This window comes from Lampris incognitus, chromosome 17 (genome assembly GCF_029633865.1).
Source record: "Lampris incognitus isolate fLamInc1 chromosome 17, fLamInc1.hap2, whole genome shotgun sequence".
Lineage (NCBI taxonomy): Eukaryota > Metazoa > Chordata > Actinopteri > Lampriformes > Lampridae > Lampris > Lampris incognitus.
The window spans coordinates 6,695,340-6,704,931 of NC_079227.1; the positions used below are offsets into that span (position 1 = coordinate 6,695,340).

The window sequence follows — 9,592 nt, forward strand, 5'->3', positions numbered from 1 at the left end:
AATAATTCGCGGCGAAATGACGGGCGGCGCGAATTGGGCGAATCGAGCGACGAACGCGCCTTCGCGGGAGTTCAGAAACGTCCAACTCGGGCGAAGATTTCGCCAGGCGATAGCCAATCACCTTCAAGTTGGGTTAGAACCCGCCTTCGTGTTGGGGAAGAAGACACGCCCCCTACCCAGAATTCTTTTCAGCCGCCGTCCAAACGCAACTCCTGAACGAGCCGGTGAAATTCGCCAAGCTGGGCACGTCTCCGGTTTATGCTATGAACCCAAACCGAAGGCTGACGCCGGTTTTGGCGGCGCAAGTTGATATAAAGCAGAGCCGCCGCAACTGATCTCTGTCGCTCATCCATGATGATCACAAGTAAACACAAACTGCTCGTGTGTGGTATTTGTTGTGTGTGGTCTAGCAACCTTGATAACAGCGTCGGTGTAACTAGACTGCTTGTTGTGACGTCAACACAGCGAATTCGCGTTCTGTTCGAACACACGTGGCGGAGCTGGCGGCTAAACACGGGCGAACAAAGCGGTGCCAACTCTCTCGCCGCCTTTGGTCTGAACGTAGCGTAAGAAGTTTGGTTTTATGGAAGATGGAACAAAACGATAAAGTTGGGGCGCAGAATAATTAGTTCATTACCAAATGACGTATGTTCAGGTTCTCCATTAGCTTTAGATGAAAGATGTGCTGAACCAGGTTCCTCTCGCAGAATTATCAGGAGCTTTTCTGGATTTGGGAGGAGTTTACATGTATGACGGCTATTAGAATTCCTTAAAAGATTCTCTCTCTCTACCGTTTCTATGTCTTTTTTCTCTTTCGGCTTGTTTTCAGTCCAGCTCGGTGAGCTCTCCTGGCATGGCGTCCATGTGCACATATTGCCCAAAGTATAGATGTGGACATAAATAAAACAGAAATCAAATAAGACGAACCGAAACAAACTGCACAGTAAGTGAGCAGATCATTTCCACGAGGCGCTTCTGTGATAAAGCGGAACACGTGTGCTTATTACACGACGGAGGTCGCAGTGTTGGTGTGTTTCTGCACAGTAAAATCACGAGTGTTAGTTTAACTTTCTGAGTGTTAATTTAACTCTGAGTGTGTACAAATGGACCCGAAAGGATCCATTTGGAGTTAAATTGACACTCGGGTTGTTACTGTGTGACTTCGATGATGGACAGGACATTAGGTTTTGTGTACAGAGTTCAAATATTTCAAGATTTTCTCAAAGAAGAAATGTTTCATTGGTACTTAAACTTTAGAACCTCTCCCTCCCCCCCTCTCTCTGCATGTTGACTGCCCTACAGATCAGACGCTGTGACGTCATCAGCATAAGCAACAACACCACCAGAGCGCTCAGCAGCGGTTACGGCGTCGGTAGCAGCTTTACCGACTTCTCCCCAGAGTCTCCGACAATACAAACCTGTTGACGGCACCATCGACTCCCAGCCGCCTCTCGTCTCCTCCTCCTCCTCCTCCTGCTCAGAGATGGGCTGCTCCTCAGGCCGCCAGCCCCCCCACCTCGGTGCTGCACCCAGAGCTGGACGGCGGCAACGGCTGCGAGAGCAACGCGTTAGCCATGGACTCGGACAACCAAAACCGGAATTTGAATGGCTCTGCGGGAGGCGGGGAAGGAGGCCAGTGTAATGGTGGTGGAGGAGGAGGAGGACTGGGGGGAGATGGTGGAAGCAACACAGCCAACCCCCCGGAGACCCTCCGTACCCTGGAGCGACTAGCCCAGGCCACTGGCGGCACGGAGAAGTCGTGGTACCGCTGCGTGTTCCCGTTTGGCGTCATCTCCCTGGTGATTGGCGTGGCGGGCACCGGCGTGACCTTCACCTTTAACACGCTGCCCCAGACCAAGGTGGTGTCGGTGGCGCTGCTCTGCGTGGGCGTGCTGATGCTCCTCGTGGCCGCCCTGTGCTGGCGGGCCCACCGGCTGCGAAGGAGGAAGAAAAAGGAGGGGACTATTTTTTGTTCCGAGCAGGGGACTTTGTGAGGGAGGCGTGGTGAGACGGTGGCAGCGAAGGGCATTTAGGGGAACACACGGATGCTTCCAACTGACTCCTGAAGGAGGAGAGGTTGGATGATTAAATTGGAATGGAGGGTCACCTCTGAGCGGGATGGGAGGTGTGCACAAATGGATGGATGGACTCACACAATGACAGACGAATACAGAAAAGAAGAATCTTTCTGTAAGCAGTGAGGACGAAGGGAACACAGGCTTTCAAAATAAAAGTGGATGTCTGAAATATATATTTTTATCACAGCTGTGCCACGTGTCTTAACGGGATGGTTTGGTTGACGGGTTTTTACTGTTTCCTTACTTCGAGTATAACAAAACTCACGGATACCTGTTCCATACCTGTGCATGCAGTTTGGAAGGTCCGTTGAACGATGAGATTAGCCTAGCTTAACTCAACTGCTGGAGGACTACAGGGATCATTAGCAGCTTCTCTACAAAAAAAGGGAAATACCCCTTCACCGAAGCCGACCGTTGGCCTACTGTTAACCTTTTTCTTAACACATGTTTTTACAAGTGCAATTAAAATCCAACATATTACATCATAGTTCAGTCTCACCCCCGGCCAGGACAAGGAAGTGTTAATGAAGTTTGACATAATTTATTTGTTAATAGTGAAATTGGCAACTTTATAAATATTTCAATTAGTGTTTAGTTTTGTTAGACCAGCCAGGCATCTTTGGTAAAGTTTGAAGGTTTATTTCCTTTCTTGTCAGAGGAGTTGCTAATGATCCCTGTAGACATCCTGCACTTGAGCCAAGCTAGGCTTACTCACCGCTCAACGCACTGTAGCGAATTCGGGGGGCAGCCCGGGAACCGCCGCAGTCAGGACGCGAACCTGGATCTCCCGCACCATGGGCGACTACGTTAACCAGTCGACTAAAGGGTCCGACCCGTTAGCTAGCGAGTCTATTCATCCGTGGTCGTTACACTACCCACCTCCTTCGGAGAGCGCGTCCCCACGCGATGCCTCTGGGCGCACGCGCTTCCGATGGCCTCACGGTCTCACCATCCCACTTCTGACACCAATGTAGCAAATTCGGGGGGGGGGGGCAGCCCGGGAACCGCCGCAGTCAGGACCCGAACCTGGATCTCCCGCACCACGGGAGACTACGTTAACCAGTTGACTAAAGGGTCCGACCCGTTAGCCAAGGGCTAGCGAGTCGAGTCATCCGTGATCGTTTCACTACCTTCAAACTGCATAAACAGACGTAAAAAAGGAATCCATGAGTTTGTCTGACTCGATGTAAGTAGGACACGTAGTAAAAACCCCAGGAAGCAAACTTCTCCTTTAAAGATACTTCCCTGGCGAAGACATACATCCTTTATCCACTGAACCGTAGCAGTGTTTAAGGAGATCCTTTCACCGTTTAAAACTGGGTGGTATTTCATTGTTGCTGGTCCACTGGTCCAGGGTATTGGAATAAACCATTTATCTCCAGGGTGAGTTAGAAATTGAAACAGGTGGCAAGTTACATGAGCGCCACCAGTGTGATTGGCTGAACATGGAGGACGTCCAGGTGTTGCGCATCTGCAGGGGTTTAATGTGCTTAGTGACTGTGGTTTATATGAGGCTGATTTACGAGCAGCCAAAACATCTGCGTCAACTTTTCTCAAAGGAAACCTGCATGAGAGCCAGAAGGAAAATGGAAATGCCCAACACGCTTTTGTGTTTGTGTATTCTTGTTCAGCCTTATTTGTGAGGACTAATTTGTTTTTTTTTTAAACCATCAGAGTATTTTTAACATTTTAGCGAAGTGACGATATTTTGTCCGGTCCTCACTTCTTTAAGGTGTGTTTTAGGGTTAGGACTCGGGTTTTAGGGTTAGGTCTCGGGTTTTAGGGATAAGACTCGGGTTTTACGGTTAGGACTCGGGTTTTAGGGATAGGACTCGGGTTTTACGGTTAGGACTCTGGTTTTAGGGTTAGGGCTCGGGTTTTAGGGTTAGGATTTAGGTTTTAGGATTAGGGTTAGAATTAGGATTAGGTTAAGGTCAGGGTCAGGGTCAGGGAATGACTGTAGTCAATGAGGGGTCTCCACAAAGACAGGAAAACACGTGTGTAAAGTTGGGCGGTAATATGGACAACAGAATCCACTACCGTAACATTTCTGCGCCGCATCTGTTCAGTATATTACAGGCTGCCTGTTGGTCTGTTCACATTTTACAACAGTTGGCGCCTTCCCAGTTGCTCAGAGAATTGCAGTTGTATTTTCTGTGTGAATTTCCGGTTGGACCTGAACAGCTGGATACAGATGGGACAGTGTGATGGAAAACGTGTCCTGGCACAGTAGCAACATATACAGCCGAGAAAACGGTGTCATCCCACGCGGTGGACAAATCACGATTCCAAGCCGTGACATTTAAATGACAGTAATATGACCTGTTAATATGAAAAAATTGACACTACCCAACCCTAAGTGTGTTTGTGTGTGTGTGTGTTAAGTTGTGTTGTTTAATGCAAAAATATAACATTAGGGTAGCAGTCCAACGGCTGGTACAGCCACTTTGAAGACAACACACCGCCTCTTTGCATCTTCTCTAGTTGCACCACATCGACTGCAGACATCCCCTGCTGTGGCCTGGACCCGCCGCGTCCAGTTCACGTCCTTCCACATCAGCAGTCTGTGAGTTATGAAGAATTGGTACCCGCAGAAGGACAGAAGGACGTGGGCTTGTTAAGGACTGAGTAGTGGTGTGATGGATGATTAACGAGGAGGTCATTTTCTCCAGACGTCCCAGAACAGGATGGAGTCATAATAACAAAGTGAGTCTCCATCGCTCTCTTACAGGGTCTGGACCTCCAATGTGTATCAGAACTCCATCCTCCTCCTCCTCCTCCTCACTCTTCATCCTCTTACAGAGAAGTCAGTCCGTCTCTTCAGCCCACCTTTTTTCTTTTTTGGACCCCCCCCCAAATTGTACTTGGCCATTTACCCCACTCTTCCGAGTCGTCCCCCCCCCAAATTGTACTTGGCCATTTACCCCACTCTTCCGAGTCGTCCTGGTCGCTGCTCCACCCCCTCTGCCGATCCGGGGAGGGCTGCAGACTACCACATGCCTCCTCCGATTCATGTGGAGTCACCAGCCACTTCTTTTCACCTGACAGTGAGGAGTTTCGCCAGGAGGACGTAGCACGTGGGAGGATCACGCTATTCCCCCCAGTCCCCCCTCCCCCTCTAAATTGGCGCCCCGACCGACCAGAGGAGGCGCTAATGCAGCGACCAGGACACATACCCACATCTGGCTTCCCACCTGCAGACACGGCCAATTGTGTCTGTAGGGACGCCCGACCAAGCAGGAGGTCTCCGTGTTGGTAGGCAAAGGAATAGGCCGCCACGCCACCCGGACGCCCGTGCCCATCTTTCCTCTGCCTGTTCTGCAGGGAAGGTTCTAGATGGTGGGAAAAATGGACCTTCTGTAAAACTCTTCCCTGGAGGCAATTTGAACCGAATCCTGGACTAAAAAAAAATCCCATTAAGACCCAACCAGGGACATTCCTGGTGGTTGGACGGTAGCTTTGTGACGTCTTGCGTCCTGGTAGCCATCGCCGAGGTCGACCTCGGTGAAATCATCTTTGGATGTATGCTGCAGTAACCCCATATACCACAATTCTTTGTTGAAGTGGAAAAATTGGTGTTTTTACATTAAATTTTAGTGTCTCTCAACGAGCCAGTTTGGGAGACGAGTTCTCAAACGTTCTGATGTCTGAAAAGAGAGTCGAACTTTATCTTCCACCTCCAAAAAAAAGGCAAAAGACCTCCTGAGTTTTCCAGGGAGCGGGTCGCTCTACGATGGCTTCATCTGTGTGATGTATGCAGGCCAGGTTTTGAAACACAGGGTTGGGATTCTCCACCACAGCATCAGTTTCAACCCTGTCAGCTGTAGCCACCTTTACCCCATCGGATGTCGGTTTGATATTGGTTTGATAAAGTGTCTTTGGGCCTAGATCGTGATCTGCATTTGTCTTATACAGAAATCACTGTTGAAATCCAAGGTGGTGCTGGTACATTAAGACCTCAGAACAAGAACTTTCGATGGGGTGTGTGTGTGTGTGTGTGTGTGTGTGTGTGTGTGTGTGTGTGTGTGTGTGTGTGTGTGTGTGTGTGTGTGTGTGTGTGATCAACCTCTGGATGATCCAGACCCATCCCTCCATGATGATATACACACTGAGCTGTGTACATTATCCTTGTGAAATACTGAATGTCATCCAACTGAGCACATAACACCAGCATCTTGTGTCAGCCCAACAGAGTAGCTAATATGTCTCTGAATGTATTTCTTACAGCGACCCAGATAGCATCCGGATGTGGGCCACTTCAGGCAGTGATGTTGCACTGATGGTCTTCTTCTGACCCTGACAAAATGGATGTGAGCCTGACGTGGCCCACATGTATAATAGCAAATATGGCCCAAATATGCCGAATCAAATGTGGGCCCTTTTTTGGCAAAGATGTGGTGCTCTCGGCACCATGTAGTCTGGATGTGACCCTGAAGTGGCCCGTGTGGTAAATGGTGAATATGGTCCAAATATCACAAAACAAATATAGGCCACCTTTGGCAAATTTGTGGCTCATGCGGCATTGCTATGGCTTGGTTCTGGCCCAGATCTGGCAAACTGGAGCGGACCGCCCAAGTGCCATCACTCCACGCGGGATGTGGGCCGGATGAAAGTGTCGGGTGTGGGGCGGGTCCGGGCCACAGCAGTTTTGCTATCTGGGGAATGCCTCATTAACAACCTTGTGTGGCCTGTGAAGCCTATTTATGGTCAAAATACCAAGTCTCCCATTCCTATGACTGGGACTAGCTATGGCTTGGTTCTGGCCCAGATCTGGCAAACTGGAGCGGACCGCCCAAGTGCCATCACTCCACACGGGATGTGGGCCGGATGAAAGTGTCGGGTGTGGGGCGGGTCCAGGCCACATCAATTTTGCTATCTGGGGCCTGCCTCATTAACAACCTTGTGTGGCCTGTGAAGCCTATTTATGGTCAAAATCCCAAGTCTCCCATTCCTATGACTGGGACTAGCTAGAGGGCAGAACGCCAAACATATTGTAAAGAGCACGGATGACTAGACTCTCTAGCCCTACACCCTTTAGTCAACTGGTTAACGTAGTGGCCCGTGGTGCGGGAGACTCGGGTTCGCATCCCGGCTGCCGCCTGAATTCGCTACACTGGTGTCAGAAGTGGGGTGGTGAGACCGTGAGGCCATCAGAAGCGTGTGCGCCCAGAGGCGTGAGGGAGCTGGGGGGGGGGGGTAGTGTAACAAGCACAGATGCTGGAGACCCGGGTTCACGTCCCAGCTGTGGCAGTTCCTGGCTGCCCCTTGAATTCGCCACAATATCTACATACTATCTACGTGTCTGAAGACGCGACAAAGACGGGATATTCAGTAAAACAAGTTCCAGCCCTCTCTTTGTCGAGGTGAAATTGAATATTTTTCTTCAAAACAAGGTTTCCACTGCTGGAAAAGAGACATCCGAGACACTTGAACCCGGGACATATCTAAACCTGACAACATAACAGCTGCTGTGTGAGAAACCACATCACCCGCCATCGCTAAATAGGCTCTTCTGAACACATTTGCTTGCACACACATCACGTTTCTGAAATTATCTTCTTCTTTTTTTTTAATATTGATGAGGACTCACAGATTGTGTTGTTTTTTCTCCAGACGAAACTTCAGTGTTCCCTGCCAGGGATTATCTGTTAATAAATCAGATTTTATTGTATATCCCATTTTGTACCGAAAACCCCAATATATGTAAAAATACACAAATATATAGTATGTAGAACAAGAAAGCTGCATTAAATAGACATATCCGACATACAAAACATATCCAAACCAAATATATATATATATATATATATATATATATAGTAAGAAGGTGAATACAAATCCCGATTAGGTAAGGGCTAAGTGTATGTATGTATATGTATGTTAGTGTGCTGACGTGCAGGGTTGGGGGTTTGAACCCGGGTTGCAGTCCGGGCACGGTGTTGCTTGGGGTTTACTCCAGTTTGGTACAAAACCTGTTTCTTCTAAGGGAGGAATGATTATCAGGGTGTGTGTAAGTGTTGATGTTAGTGGTTAACTGTGGCTTTGGGGGTAGATTGGCGGTTCTCAATCAGGTCCTCAGATACCATCAGTGCTGCTGGTGGTTCATTACATTCACCTGTTGTTCCAGGTGTGAAACCTCCCTGACTGGAGGCTGAGTACCTGGAACAACAGGTGAATGTAATGAACTACCTGGTGGTATCTGAGGACCTGATTGAGAACCTCTTGAGTAAGGGATTGGTGGCATCCGTTGTAAACAAGTGGGGGGGAAACTGAAGACAAGCTTTCGCACAAACCAAAAGTATTCGAACTCCTAAAGCAAACAGAGACAGGAGAACGTGAACATCCATCAGATACAAGAAGATGTCGAGCCGATGCGGATTTGCAGCATCATGGCATGTAAGCCCATCAAGTTCCTCTCTGTGGAGAACCGGTTGTAATCCGTTAGCTTGTCGGGTGGTTGGCGAGGCCACACTTGTCTTTGAGTGCCTTTTAATCGATATTCGTCGGTCCAGAACCACCAGTAAACACAACGAGCTCGTAGAAACAGATCAATTTACTCCAGTCGAGACGGATTTGTTCATTTTTAGTGTGCATGAAACGTACCGACCCCTGCTGTGAAGGACCAAAAACGACAAAAACATTTTGGTTTTCTGTCTCGTCTGTTGTTGTTGGACATCCAGAAGATTGTACATCTGTTGTTTACTGTTAGTCGATAGAAGTCTACGTAGGAAAGTTCTGAATTAAAGTGCAAAATATCTGACTTTGTAATTGAGCTGTGTGATTTATTACCTTATGATGGGTTTGTCCTAAATCGAGGTCCAGTGAGATCCTGGACAGCCGAGCAAATATCCTGAAAAGTCACATTAAACCTGGATGCAAAGGCCAGTTGGATCCATTTTCCTGGGCTGGTAAAGACGAGACTGAGCTTAATTCTGGAAATGTTTTTTATATAAAGCATATCGTAAACAACTGAGCTTTTTGCACACCTGAGGGGGCAGACAGGCACTTAGGACAAAACCCATGGGTTGAGCAAAATAAATAGGTCCGCATCAGGTAAACAGGAAGAAGACCTGTTGAGGTCAAAGACATTGCTAAAGAAATTAGTCATTCCAAGTGAAGACGACAGCATGCGAGAGAGTTTTGGTTTTAATGCAAAACATATTGAAAATGTTGTCCGGCATTTTGCCTTGATATAACCAGTGAAGGAAGTCTGGAATTTGGCCTTCTGCTTCCGGCGTGGGAAGATGGCGGCGCGAATTCACGTTTGCGGCGGCCTCGCCCAGTACCGTCCATGCAGTGTCTTTGTCCACGTCCACATCTAAGGTTGTCTTCGTTTGATGGCTGGGAGAACTGGTGCTGGATCGGCTGGGAGAGCTTGGTCTACTGCGTCCTGTGGGCCCAGGGACCACGGCCCTGCCTGGAGCTGCGCCCGAAGAGGAAACTCCGAGGAGAGCGGTCTGACAGGACGTGGAAGCGGGGCAGGCTAAGCTAACTGCTAGCCCATGCAGACCGGC

General features: G+C 48.8%; 1 pseudogene; it reads left to right on the forward strand.

The window, feature by feature from the left end:
* The first annotated feature begins 1,304 nt into the window (after positions 1-1,304).
* On the forward strand, positions 1,305-4,759 carry LOC130127780 (transmembrane protein 100-like; annotated as a pseudogene).
* Positions 4,760-9,592: the final 4,833 nt, after the last annotated feature.